General features: G+C 40.3%; 1 pseudogene; it reads left to right on the top strand.

Annotated features, from left to right (window-relative positions):
- The first annotated feature begins 420 nt into the window (after nt 1-420).
- On the top strand, nt 421-15,297 carry LOC118585597 (annotated as a pseudogene).
- Nucleotides 15,298-27,610: the final 12,313 nt, after the last annotated feature.

Here is a 27,610-nt window from a genome sequence, read left to right as displayed (position 1 = left end):
GCCCTTTCATACTCATGATTCAAGTTAAAGTTGAACACGAAATGCTCCTCAGAGCATCATGTATTTGAGCATGGGTCCAAGCCAGTGGTGCTGTTCTTGATGGTTGTGGAAACTTAGGGATGTGAGGCTCTAGCTGGTAGAAGTGAGTCCCTGGGGTGGGCCTTGATTATAGCTGCTTTGGGATCTGGTTGCATTGTGCTTTCTGTCTGCTGCTGTGATCAATAAGCCATGGTTGTCGCCATGCCTTCTCTCCCAAGACGAGCTGGGAGGCTGTCAAACTATGGGCTCAGGCAAATCCTTATCATTTAATCTGTTTATGTAACGGATTTTGTCACAGCAAAGTGAAAAGTAATTAATGTCAATGGGAATCTATCAATTCCTCCCTACATTAAAAACACAACTACTATATGATCCGCAAATATGACCCATGTCCCACTGGAAATGAGGTTAGTATGTCACAGAGAAATGCACACTTCCATGTTTATAGCAATATTGTTCACAATAGCCAAGCAATGGAACTAATCTTAAGTATCCATCAAATGATAAATGGATTTGCTGAATGTGGCACATGCCTCAATAGAATTCTATTCAACCACATGGCAGATGGAATCTTTTCACATGTGACAACATGAATGGAAGTGGTGGTCACTACACCAAGTGAAGTAAGTCAGGCAAAGAGAAATAACTGGAGTTGTCACTTCTTGCTAGTGGAGGGTGTGTCTCTGGTGAAGGAGCTGTACCTGCTCCAGGGATCAGCAATCACACACCCTCACCGTTCCAGGGACTAAAATCCCAGGGGAGGAAACTGGCAGCAGGCCAGTTCCTAAAGGGCACCAACCAGAAGGTCGGCTCAAAGAGGCAAGGAGAATCCAACAGCAGCTCAGATTAGTCATGGGAGTTGCAAGAGAAGGGACCTTGCTTTGGTTGACCTGCACTTGGTAAATATTTAGAGACACACTCAAAGGGGCCTGCCAAAGCAGGTGGGAGGAAACATCACCTAGCTCCCACAGCTGAGCCCTCCCCACTGTGACCCTCCTCTCTGCGGCTGGAGCTAGAGCCTTGGCAATGAGCAGAAAAGGCCGCACTAGAAAGGGTAAGATCACCCGTGAAGCTCAGGTTTCCAGGCCCGGCGTGGGGCACAGTTTCCAACAGGATAGAGGTCAGGGCCTGTATGTTCTCGGATAGGCTGTTAGAAAGAATTGAACAACACTGCTCTTAGGGCAGAACAGGGCCCAGAAACCTGTCCTAGATGTCAGGTGCCCTCAGTGATGGAAAGAAAAGAAGCTGCGTGAATATGTAACATGTTGAGGTGAAATAAAACTAAACGTGATGGTAGCTGATTTTCCCTTGCTTCTGTTTTGGGACTATTTCTGTCTCAGAAGACACAACCAAATGATTTATTCGTTTTCTGTATTCAAAGATTTCAGGAGAATGCTTGTAGGATCCTGAGACCTCCTTATTTGGGATCTAAAACTTCTCAGTGCTCCAGCTTTCCTGGGCCATGGCGGAGTTCTTACTCTCCATTAAGCTGAGTCTTGTACTGGGAGTGAAAGAGCAGAGGGAGGATGTTCCTGCCACCTACCCTATCACCCCTCACCGCACTTATGAATGAAGAAATGCCTAAAAAAGCAAAACAAAACAAACAAAACCACACATTAAAGTGTAAACCTATTTACTTTCCAATATCAATGCTGAAGATTCAAGTTAGAATTAGATACATCCTACAGAAAGAACTAAAGGTTAATGGTTCATTTGGTATTTCCCAATGACCAAATAGAAGACATTGGAAAAGTCCCTTACATTCCAGATTATTGTTTTGCTTTAACTGTAGAGCAAGAAGCTGGGCAGCCCTAACTTCCTAAACTATTAAGCGGAGTTCTGTGTACATGCTTCTGTATCACCCACAACAACCCAAGGTGTCTGCCTGAAGGGTGTGACCATAGAGAGGAAAACACACATACTCAAATAATATTGGGATAAACCAGAAGAAGTTATGTAACAAGAAAAATCTATATTGACTTCAAAAAACATTTTTTGAGGACAGTGGGAGAGTAGCTCAGTTGTGGAGGGTTTGTTCAGCATGCACAAGGCCCTAGATTCAATACCTAGCACTACAAAGCAACGCACACACTAACAAAACCATTTAGTTGAACAAGAGAATAAATAAGTGAAATGTAATGCAAAGGAAGGTGTAACTAAGCCCCTTCCAGTTCCGAAATTTCAATTTCAAACTGACCTTCATTCAGTCTCAGAGAGCTAGAGACAGGAACATTTGCCGGCAAGGGAGGGTGGATCTTCAGAAAAGGGATATCCAGACAGATGGAAGTGAAAACTGCATTTACTTCCCAAATGTCCTAATATTTTCACTTAGTTCAATGTCACTGAACTCTAAATTGCTTATTGTATTCATTCCTTAAATACTGATTGTGTTCTGAAAGTCCATTAAAAGTCACAGAGTTTGAAACAATGGAGCTAAAACTACAATCAAGGTTTGATAATTTTCACCTGAAAAAAAAAATTAAACAAAAGCTGTGGGATAAAAGATTCTGTGAGAGAACAGAGAGGCTCAAAGAGGCAATAGACAGATTGGGTGAACTGAGGGAGTAGGAGACTGTAACCTTGAGTTTCCCAAGAACACTAATCTCAACCTTCACAGAAAGTCCCAGAGGTTGGTCTGATTTGCATATAAGTACTAAGCAAGGAATGAGGCTTCCTTTGGGCATGGAGAGTGAGTAACTGGAGGGTGAGATGGAGCAATGCATGCAGACAACAGTAAGAGAATGAAAGACTGTACAGTGCCCAGCCCTAAAGGGGACTCTGATATCACCCCTCTCTCCACCAGGATCTTCATCATGAAGACAGCAGAAAGAATGGAAGAGCCAGGGATGGTCAATGATATCAATGAAACACTAGTTCCAGGAGCAGCAGGGAGATGAACTTATGAACTCACAGTGATTGTGAACATACTCCACCCAGAAAAAAATCCAGCACAGAGCTGGGAAAGGTGGACAGGAAGTCCTACCACTATCTGAAGAACTACTAGCACTTGATTGCAGTTGGGAGAGTGAGAGTCAGGTTTTTTTTTAATGATGTGACCTCGCAGGTTGACTACATACCAGGCCAGACCCCACTCCTAAGACTAACTGGGCAACACAAACAGGACTCAACAGGGGAAGAAAAATAAGGAGGAGGAGGAGGAGGAGGAGGAGGAGGAGGAGGAGAAAGGGAGGGAGGGAGGGAGTCAGGGAGGAGGAAGAAGAAATCTCAAATTGAATGGGAAGGGATGGGAAGGTCAAGAGCATTTTAATGGTAGGTAGGAATTGAAGAAGTGAAAGGAAAATGAATATGTTCAAAATATGTTGTATTGATGGGGCATTGGTAGTATAGTGGGAGCATGGCTGCCTTCCAAAATACATTGCATGAAATTCTCAAGGAAAAATAAAATCTATTTTAATATAATCTTTTAACAAAAGTTTATGTCATCACTATTTTAATCATTATTCTCTTTAGTTGTAAACTAACTAAATTTAACTAGCCCTGCTGACCTTGAGATTGTAGCATTTCACTATTATAAGTGTGATGTGTACTTTGGGAATAGAAAGACTGAGAGATTTGGAGGGAGAGTAGATTTAAGATCAGTGCTGTGAACACTTCAAACCTGGAGAAATTCTCTTCACACTTTTCATAAATATTGTTACCTCCCTAAAAGATGTTTAAAAAACTTCCTTAGGTTTTAAAGCCTTTGAAGTAGACAGCTGTGATTTCTGTTGAATGTAAATGTGTGTAGAGCCTGTTGTTCATGGCAGATCTTAAATAAATATTTCTTCAAATTAAACTGTAACATTAATTTGAACAATGCTCTTCATGGAATCAAAGTACTGTGACTTGATGTTTTCTCTCTCTCTTTTATTATTTGTGAAAAAATAGCTTTAGACTTGATGTTTTATTTTGGACATGTGCAATTCCACTATAAGCTCTGATAAAGTTTTATGTTGGCAGGAGAAATGGAAGATGCTATCTGGCAGGATTTTAAAAAGATAAAGGAGGTCTTATTCCCCTCTCTCAAGTAGAGTTCATACAGCTCTTAGCACCACGCAAATGAGAGTTATTATCAGTAGGACCGGGAGTTACTCAGGGGGCAATAGTGCATGTCGTACCTCTGTGATCATGAGAAGTCCATGCCTTGAGGGACTGCAGGTATAGCCATTTAATTTTAGCATTTTATTTTTGGCATGTGCAGCTAATCATTTCTTTATTTAAAAAAATTAAGAGCAACAATATGTAGGTCCTTTTGCATGGATCAGGCTAATGAAATGACCTACTGTTCATCTTTAAAAATTTTAGATGTACCCAATATTTCTTAAAACATGTATTCAATATTTAAATGATTCCTATTCTTTAAGATTATTTCATGCTAGTTTTCTCTTTTCTATCTGTTTTTTTTTTGATCCTTTTTTTCTCATCTGAATTTCATATATGAGCCAATTAGGCAAAAGCTATTAAATAAACTGATTTTACAAATTAATTGATTTTGTTATTTACTTAACAAAAATCATAATTAGGCCACAGGCTAATTACAGTCTTCTGTATATGACTGTATGAGACTTTATGACTTTGGCTATTAGACTTTCAGATTCATTGATAAATTTATGGCATATTTATGAGCCAAAATACCATATGATTTTTAGATTAGAGATCATCTGGCTTGCTTATACTGATAAGACAGCAAAGAAGGCATGGATTTCTTTTGACACTGGATACTTTAATCTCTTGAGGATGAATTTTCTGGTTAAAGATGTGGTTGATGTGTGTTTGCTTTCACAGCATGACTGCTGGACTACTCTCCAAACTGAATTAAGATAGATGATTGACAGACTGACAGGTGGTTATTTCAGCTACTGTTTTAGCTGAGGTCCTGATAAAACAAATGCCAACTGTGTCTGTGTTCTAAAAAGAGGTATGGAGCCGTCTGCATGTGTCTTTAGAAATGAGTATTGAGTGAAAAGGAGGTGCTTTCCTTAGACCTCAGATGCAAGGGAGGGGCTCACCAACTCTTCAGAGGACCAGAGACACTGCATAGATGTGTTCACTTCATCCCTGGGATGACTGAAAGTTGATCATCAGCCTGAGGAGCTGCGGTTGTAAGCACCACATCTCAGAGCTATGCTGACCTGAGCCAGGGCATCATCCCTTAGTGCTTTGTCTTTCCATCACCGAGAAAACTGTATTTAAAAAGGAAACATACTCAGCCATTAAAGATTAGGCTCACACCAAAAACTATGAAGAAGGAAAGATTACCTTCATCTCATGATTTCAGAGATTTCAATCCAAAGCCCCTTGGCCTTGTTCCCCCAAGTGTGGTAAAGCAACATAGCATAGTAGAAGTGTATGGTAGAGCCACACTGCTCACCTCATAGTGATTAGGAGGAAAAGGGGAAGGAGATGAAGAGAGAGAGAAAGAGCGCTTTTATAAAAATCATTTCTTCCAAACCACTATGATCTGTGTCTATAGATGTATTAATCCACTTTTGAGATCGAAGCCCTCATGATTTTCCCACTCACAAAGGTGCTGCTCAACACAACTGAATTGGCAACCTGATCTTCAGTACATGAACATTGGAGGATACTTAGGATCTATGCCAAAGCAGCTCAAAACAGTTTCATTCTGAGCTTCTTCACTGACTTGTGATTATTTTAAGAGAGGATTATTTCCTTTCCAAATATTTGGGGACTTTTTCCAGGGCCTCAACTGTTGTTGATTTCTAAGTTAATTCTGCTGTAGCCAGAGAAGATCCTCTGATGGTCTGACCCCTCTTTAGCTGTCAGGGTCTTCTCACTCCACCATGGCCCAGAAGCTCCTTAGGGAGCTTTACAGGCACTGTTGCATCCCTTACCTTGCAGGGATTGCTGCCCTTTGTTGCCCTTGTCTTCAGAATCTTGCTTTATAAAACCTATTTCCAGTGCTTTCAGACAGAAAGGTAAATCTGTTGCTCGCTACTCTTTCTTGCTTAAAAACTCACACTTACTTCTAAGGTCTACCACACTTTTTATGTACTTAAATGAAAGTTTGTACACCTGGGGTACTTTATTCAGGTCTATGTTTACACACAACATAGTAAGAAGTCTATGGAAAGTAGATGAACTATGCATTTCCATGTTTATCTTCCAGAAAGAACACAGCGTTTATGAGAAAATAGTGGAATTTATTAAAGATACAGCATTAGAACATCAAATAATAATAAATAAATAGATAGATAGATAGATAGATAGATAGATATCCCTAAGTTTGATGCTGATTGACCATAGAAATAAAGTGGTAAAATATGATTTCATACAGAGACACAAGACATCTAGGATTCAAGGTTCTGCACTCCACTGTAAGATATTGACAAGTGATTTAACTCATCTAAAATCCTAATGAAAAAATACCTGGTGAATCTTAAGTAATTTTCTGGACACTATTCACAGAGATTCCAGTTAAATAGGTTTGAGATAAGACTCCAAATCTCTAGTTTTATGAAACTCTGTACAGGTTGTATTGACATAAAATTAATTTGAAGATCCGTTGATGATCTGACCTCTTACTCTGCTTTTCCGGTATAGACATGCCTGTTTCTAGCCACAAAAGTCATTTGGCTGACAGGGCTGACAGTGGACGTGTATTGTGCCAGTCACTTTGTTTATGAAACAAAGGCGCATCCTTAAACCCAACTGTTTGCACAGTAGTTCTTAGTGAACTCATTTTTCTCAAAGAAAGTTGCCATTTCTTTCTTATCCCAGTAATTTTCCTAAGGCTGCCTGGGGAATCCTCAGGTTAGCCATGGACTTAGATTTTGTTTGCAGTCCTGAACCAACTTGGTACTTTTTGAACTTTATTGTGATAGCTGTCGACAATACTCTGTACAGACTCAGGGTTTTTATGATGTTGGCCGACTGGAGTCAAGTTCGTGAAAGGGATTATAAGAAGTGATCTTCTAAGTTTTATCAAAGAGAACCACCAAGAGACATCCTCGGGTGATTTTGAGATCCTAGTACTTCACAGAGCACTTATACATTTGTTCCAGTGAGGTTTCCTGAGCTGGGGTCATGATGGGGATTTGCCTGCAATCTGGTGACACAGGGAATGTGTATGCCATGCTCTTTCCTGTCATCTTTAACAGTGTGTTGGCCTTTGTCCTTGGGTAGCTTTTGTGTGCTTACAGTTTCCAGTGTCTGGCCTCCCATCCACTTCTGGTGACAACCCTTGTACCCCCCTATTCATGTCTTATATTATTTTGTCACTCAAAGCAGGGCTTCCCACCAGGCACATAGGTCTCATTTCCAACCTTAAAACACTTGTTGAGAACAGGTGGAGTTGTGAAGAGCGTGGATGACTATTGTGTGGCTCAGACAACTGCCAACCCTGTGAGTCAGCTACATTAGAAAATAAAATTCAGGAGTTCCACCCATATCCTGAGGAAGAATAACAGTTAACAAAACTTAGAACTTTTCCATCTTAGCTAGATTTTCAAAAGAGAAACCCTTGTGCTTGAGTACTATGGGGTAAGACCTCAGTCTGGGGTTACTGATTTAAATTCTATCCATCCTTCCCTTTCCCACCCAACCGCCTTTGTCTTCCTTCCCTGTTTTTAATTGGCGCTTTCTGCAAACTTGAGCTGATCTGAATGGAGGTACAAAGTGAAATTAACCAAGTCCCTTGGAAGATGTCGGGGTAGCAATACGTTAGGAAGCTTGTTAATTCCTCTTTTCTCTCTTCCTCCTTGCTCTGCTCTCAGGCTTCCCTGGGAACCCCAGGAGAAGGAGAATTAAGAAAGCCCTGAAGCTGAATGCTATAGCCTTTCCAGGGAATTGGCTAATTTCATCTTCCTGCACCGTTTGGAGCAGCTGGGGGTACTGGTCTTGGGGGAAATAATAGGATGCAATGCTTATAACCCTTTATATCCTTAAATAAAATTGTGCCCAGTTTGCTTATCAAACTAAAAGATAAATGTGTTCACCATATGCCTCCTCTGCCACTGCTTATACACTGTGATCTTAAAAAATTGTATTTCTTCCTCAGTTTTGACTTTGTAAGCCAGTTAGAACTTCCCAGATTTTTTTTTCTAAACATGTTCTGGATAGACTGTTTTCTCATTTCCAAAGACCACGTTTATCAATGATGAACAAATCACTGAATCTTTTCTTTCTCTAGTTCCAATCCCAACTTGAATGTTTCCTGGCTTCTGCCTTCCACAGGCCTTTCAAACTCCTAAATACTTTCTTTGCTTAGAAACTTTAGCCATGGTTCCAGTACAAAAGTGTTTTCCCATTATGCATGATTCTGTCCATCACCTAGAGGGCATCCTGGGAAGAAATTAGATGGCCACTGCCAACTCTCACAGTGCTTTCATTACTGACTTCCCTTAACACTTCTGCAACATGTGTATGCATCTGAATTTATAAGCCATTCTTTTTCTAGGTTAATAAATTCATTAAACATTAACCATTTAAAACTGTATTCTGCGTGTGTCCCACTATCAATTTCTTTACATTCTGAGCCATAACCTTTTAACTGTTCTTAAGTCATTTCAGAAATGTTTGAATGATGGGGCTTTGTCTTTTGACCTTTGGTTACTACATTTCCTGAATTCTCACTTGTGGGGAAATTTATAAAGATTCTTCACAGAGAAGGGTGTGATGTAGTATGTGCCTGTGATCCCAGCACTTGAGCGGCAGAAGCAGGAGGTTACAGTCAGGAGTTTATGGTCATCTTCCTCTACATAAAGAGTCAGAGTCATTGTAGACAACTTGAGTCGCTGCCTGAACAAAATTAAACAAAACAAAACAAATTGAATAAAGACAAAAACAATCACTCAGAGTCTTGCATCAATTACTCTTTCGTCTAAGTATGCACCTCCAGTTAGTTTTGAAGGGAACAAACTTGAGATTGTTTGCAAATATTAATGTTTAAAAAATCAGCATTTAAAGTGACTTTCAGATTACCCACAGGCATTCAGGACCAGCAGAGGCAGATGCATCATTTTAATGTTAATTTATACATCTTCCTGTGCATCACCAAATGCTGTGGAGCGCTATTGTGTTATGAATGTATTAAAAAGAAAACATTGTGGAGGATTCTTTTTGAAAATCATGGAAAACTCTGGTTTTGGCATCAGAGTCCCTGACAAGTGAATCCGTTCTCATTATCTCGACATCTACTTTGGCTTGTAAAATTCCTGCAGGTTTATGATGTAGCAGGATACCCTTCACTACCTGCTCTCTTGCTTTCACATAAAGCTGCCACTTACATTAAAAGCAAGCCTGATAAGATTGTCTTAAAGATCCAATTCATTTGCAGAGAACATTGCTGCAGACACTAATGTCCTTTTGCTGTGGCTCTCCTCTGCCCGAGTTAGAATATTATGTTCCCGAGTTGGAAAGATGTGGTGCAGATGTATTTATATGCACAAAATCAGCACTCTTTCCTACAGGGTTAGAACCTTAAATATCAAGATATACATTCTAATATGGTTGGCAAAAAAGTGCTGTTTTTGCACTTCATCAAATGAGGCCATAGACTTTAACCATCTACTATACCATCCTTAGTAAATGGACAATAAGAAGAATAATAAACCATGGTTCATTTTAGATGTTAACCCACATCCAAATACCTGAATGACCTTCTCTCAAAGCTGTTTTAAATAAATGATGTATAAAATAGACACCAAGAGAGCCATAAATGGCCAAGGTGATATTTGAGGCCTTGTGGGAGGTACTCATTTCCAACATTCCATGCTCTGTCACCTCTAATGATCTTTGGCTCTTCATTTAGCTGCGAGTTGGCTTTTTAATGAACAAATGCCTTAACCAGCCTAGATGGCATTCTTATTATGGTCATATATTTTGAAACTGCAATGGGGAAGAAACTGATTTAAGACAGTGTACTACAAGTAAGAGAATCCCTGAGAAACGGAGGACATCTGTGCCCCCCATGGAGTGATGATAAACTTGTTGCTTTGGGTCATGATTGTCAGTTGGTGAATTAAAGCTGATAATGTTGACACTGTGAATCTCTAGTATTTTTTCAGATAAAAGTCTGAATAATGGATATACAATCTAACCCAAAGTCAGTGTGTGTGTGTGTGTGTGTGTGTGTGTGTGTGTGTGTGTGTGTGTTTGTGACAGTGTGACAGTCTTTGGAGGTGTTCTGGGAAGTTGAACACCAAATGAGCTGCTCCTAAACTTTTCAGATTGTCTTGACTCTTATAGCTAGGGGAGAAGAGCAAAGAATCCTCCTTTAACAATATCTTAGCTATAGTCTGTGCTAAAAAACTATTCCCAAGGAGGTAGTCCTGAGGGGTTTAGCTCATCCTTGTTTCACAAGCTTTAGGGGGCTGTAGAGGTCCTGGGATGGTCACACAAAAATGGTGGGGCAGCATCATGGCTTTTTAAGTCCAGTGCTGTGAGGGGCTGCTGTGAGCTTTCTGACTTGACTGATTTGAGCCATATTGCAAAGGAGTATTTGGTTTTCTATGGTGGTTAATCCTGGCTTGTAAATAGCCCTACTCCATATGGAAGTGTTTTTTCTTTACATTTAAAACACCAATGAGAGGCCTGATTTATGTTAGCTCCTACAACTGGAAACTGCATTTAATAACACGGGCTTTAAAGATAGCCTCATATCATTTTAAAGTATGTGCTGATAACATAGCTCCAATTATGCCTAGAGAGCTTGCTGGTTTTTTTTTTTTTTTAAATTATCAGACAGAGATGCTTGTTGTTATACAACATGGGGTTGAGAAACTAATCAAAAGGCATAAGTGGCATATTTTATTGAACACATGACTTATATATTACATAAATATAGAATGAACTTATCTGTACATTTGCAACATATTAGTTGCACTTGGTTGCAGCATCTTCTTGATTTATTTTTTAATTTGCATATGTGTTTATTTGCTCAGATGGCTGGAGGTAAGTCAGTTAGCATCTAGACATTCCTTTCCATGTATAAGACTCAAGCTCCAAATAGCATTCACTATACTAATTTGTGTTAACTATCTCAGCTCCAAGGAGCATTCATAATACTACTTATGTTACTATTCCAGAGTCTTGCCATTTTGTTGCTTTACAGCACATCATGAATAGATGGAGATGGCTTAGCCATGAACTTTAGTGTACATTCTGATTTGTGTTTTTAACCCTTGCCATTGGGAAGATGAAGTTAGAGATCTTTCAAAGACATTGGGTAATTCACACTTGAATATGTCTTAATGTGTTAATCTGTCACTTAATACTTAATTTTAATGTTACTGTTCTATGAGCTTTACCCTGGGAGACATGACCCATGCATATACTCATGCCAGATATGGAAGTCACCACAGACCAACATAACAATTACAGTGGTGTGCACCTAAGAGCTTAGTAGGATTACTAGCAAAGTGTGGGTAAGGGGCTTCTTACAGGAGCAGTTGTATCATTAAAAAGCCCTTCTCAACATAGGCAATGACTCAAAAATGGCAACCTTGAGCTCTATGCATGGCTTTAAGCAGATGAACAGGTCCAAGAGTCTCCTCTAGGCAGTTCAGTTGATCAGTAGTTGTTTACTGTTTCTATAACTTTGGAGAAGGGCCCTGTGAATCTTTTAGATTTCAGCTTTCCCAGAAATGTGAAGTTTGTTTAGTTCCTGAGTCTCATGAGATGCTCCCCCTCTTCTCATCAACTTTCCTGGAAGGGGTATCTCAATTCAGAAGAAATGGCTATGCAACCATTACTTTAACAGAACATTGCATTCTGTAATTTATATTGAACAGAGTTTACTGGCTCACCCTTCTGGAGTTTAGGAACACAAAAATTAAGGAACTGACATCTGGTGGAGGCTTCCTTACAGCATTATCCCGTGGAAGTATTCATAGAAAAGGGAGACAAAAAGGTTCAGAAACTAAACTCATATTCTCAAACATTGTCATAATCAACATTAATCCACTCATGAGAGTAGAGTATTTGTGACCTTGTCACCACCACTGGATACTACTACACAACACTTTTTACTGTGAATTAAGTTTTCCAGTAACGTGTTTTTGAGAAATATTCATGGGAAATATAGCAGAAGGGAACATTTAAAGAGAATTTGATTTTTAAATTTTGTATAGGAGTTCTTTCTTTCTTATTATTGAGCAGAACTATGTTGCCAGGTGAAACAACTCTTGAATATCAACAATATTTTTGTCTTGTCCTGTTGTCATGGGAGATCAGAAGATTTGTAATTTGTAAAAAGCCACTAGGGAGAGCCTTGAAAAAGATGAGATAGATTTGAAGATGTACTTTGAATGCTCACCTTCAGGAATGCTTAGAGAGCAGGCTAAATAATCCCTCCTCAAATTGTTCTGAAGATAGAGCAGGTATCCTCAAGAAATGAGGAGTGGACCTATGGCAGGTAGATTGGTGTGAACATGAGTCATTACTCTCCTTTGGTATTGACTGACGTGCTCACTATACTATCTTAGATATAACAAAGGTCACCTTTTGCTTTTTTTTGGCCATACTTACAATTGTTTTAGTTTTAAGAAAGAAAACTATTCAGATTATTTTATCTCCTTACATTCAGAATATTTATGTTATCTTATCTTAAAAAATAGTGCCAAGTTCTCAGGGGCTTCCAACAGTCTACTTTTTTTTTTTTTTCAGTGTGGACTCCAGGAGCAATATGACTGTCCTCTCAAGAGCTAGACAAAAGGAAAAGGCTCATTTGAGTCTGAAGCAGAAAGAGCATCGACAGAGATGTAAAGTGGCCACACTGTAGATATTCCTTCTCAGAACTGGAAGAAGATGGTCAGTTGTGGTCCCTAAATGTCAGACCTCATTAGCAACATTCAGATAACTCATTAAAAATGCAGTTTTCAATGCCACATAGCTTCTGTGCATCCACAGACTTGCTTCTGATGTGGTAGACTTGAAGTGGGTACCAGGCATCTGCTTCTAAAGAATCACCCCAGAAACCCGTAGTGGGAAACTAGCCCAGATTATCTCTGTCCCACAGTCTTTCATCATAACTTACTGGAAAGTCATGGGTGTGAGAAAGTGTCTCAGAAAATAAATATTTTTCATAAAATCTCAGTCATTAATTTTTTGGTATTTCCTAGAATGATTCATTGTCACTATCCAAAAATTATGATAGTTTGACATCTGTTTTCTTCCCTCTTCTCATAATAAGAGGAAAGCATGAAAATATTGCATATCCAGTTACATCATAAGAGAGGATTAATGTTAGAAACCAGGAGAGTTTTCTTATAGATATTCTACTTTTAAGAACTGGAGAGCATAGAAGAGTGGGGACCTTCAGAATCTACAGGATCACTATGGACCGCTTACCACCATTTCAGGGTGGGTGGCTATTAGAAAAGATAATTCTGATGGCCTCAGTCAAGCTGAGCTCTCATGACTGGGAGAGTGTGGAGGAATACATATAATGGGGAGAGGAGGCAGGAAAGAGAGAACATGGCTGAAGGAATGGGATGCTGGAAGTAATAAGGAAAGGGAGGACAGTGTAAGATGTCTCTCTAGATGGAGCTGTACCGATTTCCCCCTTTATTGTTGTTTGATGTGATGGTAACACAGCACCTTGAGATTAGGAGAGACAAACTCTCAGTACAGAAATGACTGAATAAACAACAATTATTTCAGTGCACATCTGTTACTGGACTCACAGACAGCAAGCCACGTAAGTGTGTTGCCTGTGTGTCTTGCTGTGATGACTATGTGTGACATTTAACAAATGGAAAGAGAGAACCGTGTAGTAGATGCAAGAGCAGCACAGAAATACAAAGTCACAATGCTGACTGGGGAGATGAGGAGATAGCTGAAAGACAGACATTGTTGTCACATAAGAATTACTAAATATGAGTCCCAGAGGAGTCACCGAAAGGAAAGATGACATAAATGAATAGAAAGAGTTGCGGATATCCTGGAGAAAGTGACCCTGACTAAGAAACTTCACACTAAAATCTCCCGGAAATAGTTCAAGACCAACAATAAAACGTTGCAAGCGTACTCATAGGCTAAGATCTTATTTAGATTGTTAGCTGTATGATAGTAATCAGGTATGACTCAGACGTTTTTATTTTTTTGAGACAGGGTCTCATTATGTAGTCCTGGCTGGCCTGGAACTCTCCGTGTAGTTCCCCTGGCCCTCGCACAGAGTTCCACTTGCCTCTGCTTCCTAGGTGCTAGAATTAAAGGCGCCCGCACTGCTCTACTCATTTGCCATTCTCATCTCTCTACATGGCCACACAAGCCAGCAAGACCACCAAGATCACTCTGTCAGCCATCTACAAGTGGGTCACAAACAACTTCTGCTACTTCTGTCATGCAGATCCCACCTGGCAGAGTTCCATCTGCCACAACCTGTCCCTCAAACAAGTGCTACATCCAAGTGCCTTGAGAGAAGAACCAACCTGGCAAGGGGGGACTTCTGTCTCATTGACCTTCAGTATGCAGAACACCTGCTTAGTTTAGCTGGGCCTTCAAGAAGCAGAGGCTGCCCCCAGTTCACCACCACCCTGCTTTTGCCCACCAGGCCTCACAGGACTCGAGCACTGCTCCCTGAGTTGGGCCTTTGACTGTGAATACGGAAGCCCAGCACCTGTTGCAGGAGTTTGAGGAGGCCAAGGGGGAATGGGCTTAGAGTACAGGAGAGGGCAGGTTGGGACATAAGCGCCAGCAGCCATTGCCTAAAAGGGTAGCCAAGGTCCTGCTGATCCAGGAGGAGCAGGATGAGCTAAAAATATCTCAAAGAGCCAGCGGTGGTGGCACACGCCTGTAATCCCAGCACTCGGGAGGCAGAGGCAGGCAGATCTCTATGAGTTCAAGGCCAGCCTGGTCTACCAAGTGAATCCCAGGAAAGGCACAAAGCTACACAGAGAAACCCTGTCTCAAAAAAAAAAAAAAAAAAAAAAATCTCAAAGGCAACTTTGACTGTGAGGCCATCTTCCAGGCTGGCATTCTGGTTGAGGAACTAAGCTTACCAGAGGCCCTGAGGCTAAGTTCTTCACCAAGCTAGCCTCATATGGGGACATGGACCATAGTATCCATGGCCAACACATCAACTGCCCTGCTATCTGGGAACCTCCAGTGGAGCAGGCTGTTGACAGTTAGAATTTTAGTGAGACCTTCCTGGCCACATCCTTCCTCCAGCATCCCTCAGATGAGATAGGTAGTTGGTGCCTGTCCTCAGAGCCCTTCTTTGAAGCAGAGGGTGCCACACTGACCACTGATCTGTAGGACTGGGCCGGTGTAGATGCCTTCTTGTGTGAGGTTTAGTTCCACCCTATCTCCAGACAGTGCCCAAGTTAGGGCCCAGAATTGTACCCTAAGACAGTCCCGTGGACATCTCAGCAGCCAGACAGGGACCAGGTCAACCAAACTGCTAGGTCATGGGGAGAGACTAATATGGTGTATAGTTGTAGCTGAGACTTAGCTGGAGGGATGCCCCACTTGCTGGAAACTCTGGGATTGGGAAAGGGGCAGTCCTATGACCCTGTCTGCAGGAGGGGGATCAGGTCTTGTTCTACCCTGACACCTGAGGCTAGGACCCTTATCTACCCTCCATATGGAGCAATTGAACCTTTTTCATGTAAAGTTCTTTACAATAATTTTTTTTCAAAATGAATTTTTTTTTAAAATCTGAAAAAGGGGGTAGAGGGTGCACCACCACCCCTGGCCTTCACCACACCTGGCCCTCAAGCTATTTTTGATTTTTGATGTTTTTACATAGGGGAGTTACAATGAATGTTCTGTAGTCATCAAAATTTGAGCCAGGTTATTTAGGGACTGGCGATGTTTAATGAAATCATGTTAACTGAATTTTATAAATTTGTACACACACACACACACACACACACACACACACACACGTGGAAAACCAGGTCTGCCAGTGAATGTATTAAATATGCACTGTGCTTTCATTTTGATTTTTCATATAGTATTATTATGATTTCCATTTTATAATTGAAAAAACTAAGATTGAGCCATAAGATTACTTCCAAAATTTCACACATCTGGTAGGAGTTGAGAAAAGGTTTGAAACAGGCAGGTCTAACTTCTGAATCCATGCTTTAAAGCTCTGAACTAGATCTCATTCATTTGTATGTTCATGCATCAGTTCATTGGGAGCTGATAGTATCAGATGCTGTAATGGGAGGAAGAAACGTGTTTTCAAATGTGCACAACTGCGCTGTTGTCCGACAGGTAAGGGTTAAAATAAGAACACAGAGAAATGAGTGGCCAAGTGTGAGCTAAGGGCATGGGAGAAATTTAAAAGAGATGAGTCTTGAAGTATGTGTGGGCAGTTACCTGGGAAACAGGGCACTGGGTGTCAAGGGCAAGAACATCTGAGATAGAGGGAGGGGGATAACAAAGGCACACTGGCATGAAATGAACTGATGCATTTGGACTGTGTTCACCGGGGTGAAGAGAAAAGTTGGAAACACAGGCAAGAAGCAGTAAACTGGGTTCAGGCTTGGATCTGTCAACAAATTTTGAGTGTCTATCAGATTCCCACGCTTCTGTCTGGGATGTTCTCCAGAGAACCACAGAGAGCTCATTTTTCTCCTTAATAAAGCAAGTCCATTCCTATTCACGTTTCTCCTGGAAAAACCACTCCCTGTTGAATAACACCATCCTTCATTTCTTTGAAGGAGAGAAGTGTGTGGCAATCTAGGGCTACACATTTCCACAGTGCTGGGCAAAGAAAAGGGAATAAACAGTTTGGCTTTTAGAAGTACAACATAGGAAAATTTGAATTTTCGTCTCAGTATAAGGGTGTATTAAGATATCTTAAATTTGCCGGGCGGTGGTGGCACACGCCTTTAATCCCAGTACTCGGGAGGCAGAGCCAGGAAGATCTCTGTGAGTTCAAGGACAGCCTGGGCTACCAAGTGAGTTCCAAGAAAGGCGCAAAGCTACACAGAGAAACCCTGTCTCGAAAAACAAAACAAAAAAAAGATATCTTAAATTTATTTGTTTAAGTAAAAGATTTTAAATAATGTGTGGGCTCCTCTAACACTGGCTGCCATTTTCAATGTTACACAGGACATTCTGCATTCATGTATAAAACTTGGAGCATCAGTTAACAATCTCCCAGCTCATGAGATAATCTAGCAGACCTCATTCCTTATGAATTCAAGGGAATTCTTAAGGTCTTCCTTTGATACATAGCCTTTCTTTCTCTGAACATCCCATATTCATTTTAATCTCTTCCACAGCTTTCTCTCCCCCACCCTTTTCACCTGTGAATATCTACTGACCTGCAGTTCTGAGCTCACAAACCCTTCCTCTACTAAGCCCTTGTATTGAAAATGTGGTTAAGAGCCCATCTGCCTATTTCTTCAACAGCCTGTGCTTGTCTCTCGTAGTTCCTATAGTTTAGAAAATAAGTATCTACTTGTGTATTCAGTAGAAAACCAGGAGGTGAATAGAAGGCTACCTAGCTTGTTAATTTTGTATTGTTATTGGAAACTGCTCTCTGAACAGGTAGCAGAGTTCTCTGGGGGTGATGTTTTGATGACTTAGAAATTAATGAATGAATGAAGAATGCATTGTCTATATGTTTTCACATAAAGAAGGAGTTAATTCATGGTTCTGCCAATAAGCCCACAAGGGATTTGCATGTAAAGAAATGCATCGAGGGTGGGCGAGATGGCTGAGTGGGTAAAGGCCCTTGCTGGCAAGCCTAATAACTTGTGTTTGCTTCCCAAGATCCACATTATGGAAATATGGAAAGAGAGAACCGATTCAAACTGTCTTCTGAACTCCATGGGTGTGACATGGTATATTTGTATACACACACACACACACACACACACACACACACACACACTGAGTAAATGCAATGTAATAAAAATTTAAAGACGTTCAATGCTAAGTAGCTGCCTCAGTATATAATTCAGTGCTGCTTTTCTGTGATAATATTTGACATTGAAGATTACATTAAAATTGATGTCGGTGTTTGCACAGGTATTTTTCAACATTAATCAAACACATGACAAGGGAAAATACCACTGCAGCTTATGAAATTAAGTATCTGAGGAGTGAGACAATCAAGCAATAGCAACTCTAGTTTTGCTGGGATAGGAAGACATAAACTTAAGCCACTCAACCTATCTCTAGCTTCTTTGTTTCTGTAACAGTAAAATATTGACTTTGAAAATCTTCTACCTTCCAACAGTATAAAGCTTCTTATTGTATCTGATGAGTGTGGCCTGCTAGCCATTGTTTTAATTGCAAGAATGATCTCAACATCTTACAGTAATTGGGAAGCTGTACGAATTAATAGTGACAATATTACTAACTAGTGTTCCTGAGCACATCACTGGATGTTGAATGATCATCATAACATTTAGTTCCTACAGAAGCAATAGAAATAGTTGCTATTGCCCTCTTGCACTGCAGGATAATAGTCAAGGAGAGAGACAGACTGAAGAATTCAAGGTCCATCAAGTAGTTACCACTAATGATAATATTTGATATTATTATTTGTATTTCTACAAAATCCAAAGCTTGTCTTATAGGATGTTATACAGTCTCAAAGAATGCATTTACTATATTTAATGTCAATTTTCAATTTCCCTGACATCTAATGCTCATTTTTTTGTTTTGTTTTGTATTTTAGAATGTCCCTGAAAAATCTCATTCTTCTTTCCAACCCAGTCCTTTAGAAACTTGAAAATAATTGCCATATGTATTATAATGCTTTTGTAAATGGATGGGATTAACTCTCTTGGAAAAAAAGGACCTAGGGTGTCTCTTGTACCTTTTGTCATTTGAGGACTCAGTGGCAGGACAACCATCTCTGAGGAAACACTTGCAGACAAGTGAGTCTAACAGCACTTTGATTCAGGTCTTCTCAGGCTTCAGAATTGTTTATAAGCCACCCTGTCTGTGGTGCTTTCTCATAGATTACAGCAGTGCTATGGGGGCTTGGCATGCAACTCAGCTGGTAGAGTGCTTGTCTAGCATGCACAGAGCCCTCGGTTCCAGCTACAATGCTTAAATCAATGGTGGCATATGCCTATAAATCCTTAGGATGTAAGAGCAGGAAGCTCAGAAGTTCAGGTCATCCTTAGCTACAAAATCAAGTCTGAGAGCAACTGGGGTTACAAGAGATCCTGTCTCAAAAATAAAACAATTAAAACAACAATAGCAAAAGTTCTGTAGTTTGAACTGTCTTCTTCCTAAGCTCATGTGTGGAAATCCTCATCCTTTGCTTTTTAGAATGTGACCTTATTTGGTGAAAGTGCATTTGGGTTCAGAGGTAATTGAGTTAAAGTAGTTCATAAGGGTGGAACTTAATCTGGTGTGGTGATATCCTTATGAGAAGGTCAATTTAGGCACAAGTATGCACAGAGAGGTGATACAAAAATATTGGGAGGATACAATCCAATCCGCAAGGTTAGGAAAGAAGCCTGGAATAGATGTTCCCTCCAGTCTCTACAAAAGATTTCAAACACCCATCCTCCAGAACTGAGAGACAATAAATCCCTTTTGCTAAAACCCCCAGGTTGAGCTGGCACTCATGGCAGCCCAACAAACCAATACTGCACCCAAAGGCGCTTCAGTCTCTCTTACAACACTGTTAGCCCAGTGGATGATTAGCACAGGCACTGTGCCTAATCACTTGCAATTTGATCCCAAGACTGAAAAAACATTGCCTTATAAGTAAAGAGAAGAAAGGGAGAAAGGGTTAGTTCTCTCTCTCTCTCTCTCTCTCTCTCTCTCTCTCTCTCTCTCTCTAATTAACTCAATACATGCAGCATTGAGTTGTAACTATTGACTTGGAATGCCTTTTTGCTTTTCAGATGTGGAAATGATGCTTTGAAACCCTGTGGAAGGGAATTTTTCTCCACAGTGTCAGCAGCTACTTCATCAAAGACACAAAGTTTGTGGGGCGGGGAATGCACTTCCTATTTTTCTTCGTCTTCTCTCTGATGACACAGAAGTAGAAAGATGTCTTTTGCAATTCATCTTGTTGCAGATTGCTAACCTGGAGGTGCTCAAATAGCCATGTTTGGAAACAGCAAGCATAGAGCATGTGGAGACAAGAAAGACTGTGTCTTAGAAGTGACTGCCACCAAGAAAAGTTCCTGCTGTAAGAAGATGACTTTGATCAACACTAGACTTTGGGCACAGAGCTCTTGCTGCTCAAGCATGAGGACCTGAATGAGATCCATAGCACCAAAGTCAAAGACACATGTCCATGCAGCTGTAGGATTGATGGGTCTTCAATGGGTCTTCCTGGTACCCAGCCTAACAAAATAGTGAGCTACAGGTTCAGTGAAAGACACTATCTCAGATGGAGGATGACTGAAGTGGGCACCTAACATCCTCTTCTGGTCTCTGTAGGTGCACAATGGCACACACACACACACACACACACACACACACACATGCACGCACATACTCATACACACATACACTCACATGTATTCACCCATACACTAAGTGTAAAAATAAAAAAGGCATGCCTTTAAGGAATACATGTTCAACAACATCTGAGGGAAAGCTGCATGGTTCTCAGGTCAGGATTATCTTTAAACATAAGTGATTACTGCAATGAGGGGTCTGTAAGTCACAGCATCATTTGCAGGCTGTGTAGCTTGGGTTATTTCCACAAAGAATCTATTTCATTGATCCCAAGCTCTCCACAGGCTTCACACAATCACAAATATACAGGCTATATTACAGGACAGAGTAGGAAAATATTCTAGCAATAACTTTTCCTTTCAAAACCAGATTTGAAATGCTTTTGAAATCTGATGGGCTAGCTCATTTTGACCACAGTGTTCATTCAAAAGTCTTTGCTTAACCTTTCCATGGACACACACATGGAACACAGTCCTTGCTTTCAGAAACACGCATATTCACACAGGATAAGACACAAACTTGAAAGAGTGGCTCTGGTGAGAGATCCCATAGTGTCATGCATTCTGGGTAAATTCTCCACCACTAAGATACATGCCCGGTTAAACTGCCCTGCCTCCGTTTCTCCATTGGAGGGTGTTTTGTTTTGTTTTTTAAATTCTGTCTGAATGAGTTTTGCAATGAGTTGATATTATTGTCACATGTAAGGCCCTCTGATCCTTCACACAGAACTCTACCATCCTTCCTTGTGGACCTCTTTCAGGCCATAGTTGGTGAGACTTTCATGGTTCCTTGAGAGATCTTACTGACTCTTTTGCTGTTACTTAAACATTCACTATGATACCTTAAGAAATGATTTTACATTCTTATAACAATGGTTTATAAGTTTGTACTAGGTAAATCTTATGCTAACAAGAAAAATCCTCCAGAGTATTAATAATGTTGAAAGGAAGTTAGAGATACAGTATATACTATGCAGAAATCTGTAGTATGGAACTCTCAGAAGGCTTCAATGATCTCCATCTGTTAGTATTCTGGTATAATCTACTCCCTGTGACTGTGGATAACCTGCTGCCCACTGTGTTCCAGGTAGTCTGGGAAGCAGACCCTTCCTCCACTAAGCTTGGCAATGATTACAGCTCCTCTTGATTGTATCATGATTTTGAGGGGTCTTAGTCCAGGGGACCCAGTTATGGTCTGCCCAGATTCTTGACCACAAAAAATTGTGAAATAACAAACTTGTTAAGTCTTTACATTGGGGGTTAAGTTACGGCATAACAATGGATAACTCATTCAAGGACAAATACCTAGGAGCGTATTTCAGTAGTAGAGTACTAGACTAGCATGTCTGAGGCCCCAAGATCCTCAACTCTACATGAAAGACAAATACACTGTGTGTTACGTTCTGCTGTTAGTTGAGGGGAGGAGATAACAAATGAGAGAGATAATACTTAAGAAAGCAAAACAGCATGAAACAAAGACATCATGTGTGCTTTGGAATCAACTATTTCCAGAAGGTGTCACCTCTCTCCCCGGGAAAGTCAGACTTGACTAGTGTGAATTTGGAATTTCATGTAATCCTCTGGCATATATCCCTCACTTACTCTGAAAGTGATTTGGGTTTATGTATTAAATTGTATTGCTACAATAATAATTTATTCTGTGTAGCTCTAAATGGCACTTCCAACAGAACTTTTAGATATTAAAAAGTTTTATCTCTTATTAGTGATCACAGCTGAATCTTTTCCACCTAAATATGTGCATAAACTATCACAATACACTGAAAATATGCCGAGGTTCAGTCTGTAGCTCAGTGCCCAGAAAGGCAACCATTCTCTCAAAGCTTGTTAAGGGCCAAGCTCAGTGCTCATTATAGAGAGAGAATGAACCAGTCAGGTGTGATGGTTTGGGGTGAAGTAAAAGCTTTTGATGGCTTGCTTGTTGTTCCTAGCTTTCTGTTTCTTTCATTTATGAGTTTGCCTTCCTTTGGCGACTGCTAGAATCAGGTATCTTTCACCTCTTGCACAGAAGTAGTTCTTGTTAACCCGCATCCGAAGAGTTACTGGGTCTGCTTAGTTCTGCTGGATTTTAAGATGAGCCCTCACAGATGTTTAATTCATATATGAGCTTCTGAGGTCAAGATTATTACCCCTATTTAGAAAGATCTGGAAATTAAGGCAGAAAGGTTGAGTAATTTATCCCTGGGAGCAGGAGGGATCAATGTCTGAGCTAGGATTACAGTTATGAAAGCTTCAGACTCCTGGACCTGTGCTCAGGCCACTGCGTGTATTCCAAGCTGCTTGGCCTCCTTAAACTAAGCTGGTTTCCGTCCCCTTCTGCCCTCAAAGCCCTCTGGTGAGCATTTGAACTGCTGTCAGCAAATGTGCGGAGGTCTGAAGGTGCAGCCTAGAAAGTAGACCAGGCACTGACAGGTTGTTTCTGGGATTCTTTGCTGCTCAGCAGGCAGTTTCTCCTCCAGAATGACTTCTCATATAACTATATTTCAAAGGCATTTTCTTTACATACAGGGATATCCAGACAACTTAATCATCATCCTTAATCTTGTGCTCCAGAATTCTGTTTAGGAGTAGAAAGCACGAACAAAGGAAGCTACATGGTCACAGGAGATGATATCTCAGAAGTTTGTACACAGGTTTCCATTGAGAGCTTTTCCTAAAAGGAGCCTCAAAATTTACCACCTACCTATACATGACAGCTCCCCTGAGTTTTTGAGGCAGACATTTTATTAAGAAGATGCAATAAAAATACATGTGTGTAGCTGACACCATTGTTAATGTTAGTAAAATGTTCTTGAGCTTTGTCAAAAGAGAAAGAACTTTAGAAGAAGTATATTTAGCATTCTGGGGTTGGAGGCAGAAAGGAAGGGTTGGTCTGTGTTTTTCTTTTCTTTTCTTTCTTTCTTTTTTTTTTCCACTAGTGTTTTGATCTTAAGCCAATCATTTAACCTCTCTGAAGGTACAAAGACAAACCAGAGGGCTCTTGCTCATTAGAGGGTTCAGTGTGGTGGGAAAGATAGATCACTGGCTACGACACAATGTGATCCGTGCTATATTAGTGTTATGATCAAAGTGCTCAGGGAGCACAGAGGTAGCAGCATTTAAGCCTGACCTTGATTTTCACTGCATACCAAATGGAATGTATTTTAATTGGAATGACCCTTGCAGACCCAAGGTGGAAAACTACAGCCTCTGTGAGAAAGGATAAGTCCTGGATGACTGGACCACTGAGTGAGCTGACAACTGAGAAAACTTATGGGAGAGGAGAGTAGGGAGTTAGGGGCAAATCTGGGAGCAGCTGGCAAGTCAAGCCTGTTTCCAGGGAGAAGGAAGCTGTTTGTGAACACGGCCCTTCCCTCATACTGAATGCGCTTAAAATGATAATGCAAGTGCCGTGATATCTACTTCAAGACATGGTTGAGTGCTGGGACTGTTTAGAAGACAGATGAATACACAGACAATTGCAGAGGAGTAGTGGGCAGCAAGGACGATCAGTGTCCAGGAACACAGGGGCAGGCACAGAACATGCATGCATGACCTTGTCAGCAGCAGAAGGGAAGAGACAAGCTCCATACTGTCACTGGAAGCAGCCTGATGAGCACCTTTCAGAGACCTCCACTCAGTTTTCCTGGCTGTGATGCAGGAAGGAATTTTAGGATGAGAAAGTAAGAAGCAGATTTGGAGTTTATTAAAATTTAAAGAAAGCTTTTGCGGGGGAGAGGAAAATGCACTCCTGAGAGCATTGGGTGTGAACTCAGGAGAGTCGGGGTTTATTAAAAAAAGCTTTTTAGTATTAACTTTACGAGGAGTAGAAGAGAGACATCCAGGGGCGGAATAAGATCTATCTACATTGGCATGGGCTTCCCGGGGGAGGGCCATAGTTACATTTTAACGTTAGCTATACACACTGTTTAGCTGGCTCTGAAGTTACATATCAAAAGACTGGTAAGAAACTTGCCCCCTTCTCTCATTTGGAGAAGTGTGGATAGAAGGGTAGCTCCAGAGGTGGTTTAGATAGGGTTATAATCTGATATGGTAAAACCAAAAGCCACTAGAGTTGCACAAAGAGCTGGAGACATGACTTATACTGTGAATGGGGATTCAGGTAAGACTCCTAGACAGTTACAGGTTTACAACTGTGAAGAGAGAAAGGCCTGAAGCCAATGTTGTTGACCATGCTGGAACTCCTGATTGGTGAGAGGTTTCATCCAGAACAGGTATATATATATATGTATATATACATATATATATATGTCACATGTTTTTGAAACATTTGATATAGTTCATATGAAATATATACTGTTTTCAATATTTATTCTTTACATTAATGCATTCTAGTCTTCAAATTTCTATTTATTTTCTCCATGCTTTAAAAAACAACTTTATGGTTTTTCTCATTTGGAGCTAACAATTACTTCTAGGAAGGTATTAGTGGTATCTTCAAAGTAAGTGCCGTTGCAACCAAGAGGTTTCTAAGTGGATGTTGATATTAGAGGTGGATAAATACAGTTGCTGACCAACAAAGCAAGTGAAACAGGCGAAATTATACAGGGATTGCTAGTCATCAGGTATTCACATAAGAAATTAAAGGTTTATTTTTCTAGGTTAAGAATTTGACTATCACACATACATCCATATCCAAATAGTGATATGGCTGACTCAGATGATGGTGACAGTATAAAATTTTCCAATAAAATTTATACCCAACGTCTCTCTTTGAAAAGCCCAGGCTCACACTTGGATGCATTTTCTAAGCATCTTATAATATATATATGCCTATACTTAAGTCTTTATTGCAACATTTTCTTCCTGTCTGTATGTGTATCCATGTGTGTGTGTGATTGGTGGTGGTGGTGTTCGTGTGTGTGTGTGTGTGTGTGTGTGTGTGTGTGTGTGAGAACAGGTAAATGTGGAGGCTGGAGGTCAGTCTTGGGTACTTTGCTATAAGAGCTGTGTGCAAGATAGGGGTTTTCAGGGGCCGGGAGCTTACTAATTGGGGATTGACAGGCTGGCCAGTGAGCCTCATGGATCTACCCACCTCTGGCTTCCCAATTCTGGGATTATACATGTATGTTATCACAGGACTGCTTAACTTGGATTCTAGGGATCAAATACAGGTCTTCCTTTACTATGATGTTGACTGAACCACCTCCCCATCCCTAAAACCTCCCTTTAATAAACTTGAATACTGCTTTTAAAAGATTATAGCTAGTACCATACCTGAACAATAAATTTTTTTCCTTTACTTTATATTAAATATGTTTAGACTCTTATAATCTCTTAAGGTAAAACAAGTAAAACAAAGTCTTTAGTTATTTTTTAATTGTAATCACTTTTTTTGGAAGAGCGAAATTGTTTATGCTTTTCTCTGCACTGCAAATTTAAAAAGAGGAAATATAGTTTTCAGAATAATCTCTAGATTTAAAAGGGAGAAAATAGCAACCTGGTGCTCCATTGCTCTGAAGTCTGAAGACACAACTTCTTGTGCATAGGACTTTCAGAACCTACATACATCAGTGCTGAATCAGTGCATGCGTCTACAGAGCAGAAGGATGTAGCAGAGTCAGTTTGGAGGCTTTTACTATTGTCCTCGCAGCAGGATAAAGTTAATCTAAATACATTTGGCATTATGGAGAAAGACAGACAGACCTAGTATACTATCTAACTCCTTGGATTTTAGATAAGAGAACTGTGGCCAAATATGAGTTAGGAAAACTTAGGAAGAAAAGTTCAAAAACATACTCTAAAGTCCTCAGGCATTGTGACCCTCTTAAAACATTTTATTGTAAAGGTAGAGAATGAGAACTGGAGAGAAAACTCAGTGGTTAAGAGTACTGACTGCTACTGCTGAGCACTTGGGTTCAGTTCCCAGTAAGCCATAGAGAAGTTTACCACCACCCGGTTCCAGGGTATCCAGGGTATTCTGGACTTTACAAATACTATGCATGCATATGGTGTGTATACATGCATAAAGGCAAACATTCATACACATACAAATAATTTTTTTAAAAAAAGAGAAGTGGTTGGCATATATTAGAAGTCTAGTTATATTTAGACTTGCTATGTGTTTAAATTTTATAGAAAAAAAGCCAGTTAGGGGTGGCTATAAAGCACATGATAATCCAGATAATCAAAGACTGAAGAGCTTATAAATTGTGGCAAAACATATCAGTCAGACACAAAAACAACCCATATTCCTTAATTTTTTTTTTTATTTTGGTTTTTTGAGACAGGTTTTCACTGTGTAGCTTTGCACCTTTCCTGGAACTCATTCTGTAGCCCAGGCTGGCCTCAAACTCACAGAGATCCTCCTGCCTCTGCCTCCTGAGTGCTAGGATTAAAGGCGTGCGCCACCACCGCCTGGCACAACCTATATTCCTTAATTTTAATGTGCTTATTGTTGTGGAGGATACAAAGATGGGAGTTGTTGCCTCCCCTACCCTGAAGGGAGCCTAACATCTTGCAGAGATAAGATATCTGATATAGAACACAGAAAAACATTATGGGGCATTCAGGTGTAGAGAGACAAGAGCTTCAGTGGGACTTTCTGGACAAGATGTTAATTAGGGACAGGTTTTAATGAAATGTAGCATTTTTGGATCAATCAGTAGGAAATGGAGAATATTTGCCTATCACCAGCAAAACCACCACAATTGAGTTCTAAGGCTACAAATTACATCTAAGGGAATGATTATGCAGCACTGTAGAAGTGGAGCACATATACAAAGCCAGAGAATTATTTAATGTTGTCCTAGTAGTCAGCCTGCAAACCTTTATGAGAGCAGTACGTTTATAGTCCCTTGTTACAGAGGAGTCATGTGGGAGAAGACACTTCTGCACTCATGAAGCACAGAGCCACATGTAAGAGAAGAGAATGTGATACGGACTTATTTCTATTACCTTAGACTGTAAGATGCATGTTTATGTTATAGATTTATTTTTGCAATACAAGCATACATTTTAGATGCTAATTCTACTTTTTTGAGATTAAAAAAATAATTACAACATTTTCCTTCCCTTTCCTCCCTCCAAATTTTCCTATATACTCTCTCCACCCTTCAAATTCATGGCCTATATACCTATGTTCTTCAACATAACCTGTTCAGCCCTTATAATGTTACATGTATTTATAGTTTCAGGACTGACCATATGGTACTAGATAGCCAATTGGTGTGTTTTTCCTTCCCACCTCCCCAGCT

The sequence above is a fragment of the Onychomys torridus genome, chromosome 6 (assembly GCF_903995425.1).
Source record: "Onychomys torridus chromosome 6, mOncTor1.1, whole genome shotgun sequence".
In the NCBI taxonomy this organism is placed as follows: Eukaryota; Metazoa; Chordata; class Mammalia; order Rodentia; family Cricetidae; genus Onychomys; species Onychomys torridus.
The sequence above is the reverse complement of the archived record's forward strand: the minus strand, read 5'-3'. Positions and strand labels throughout refer to the sequence as shown.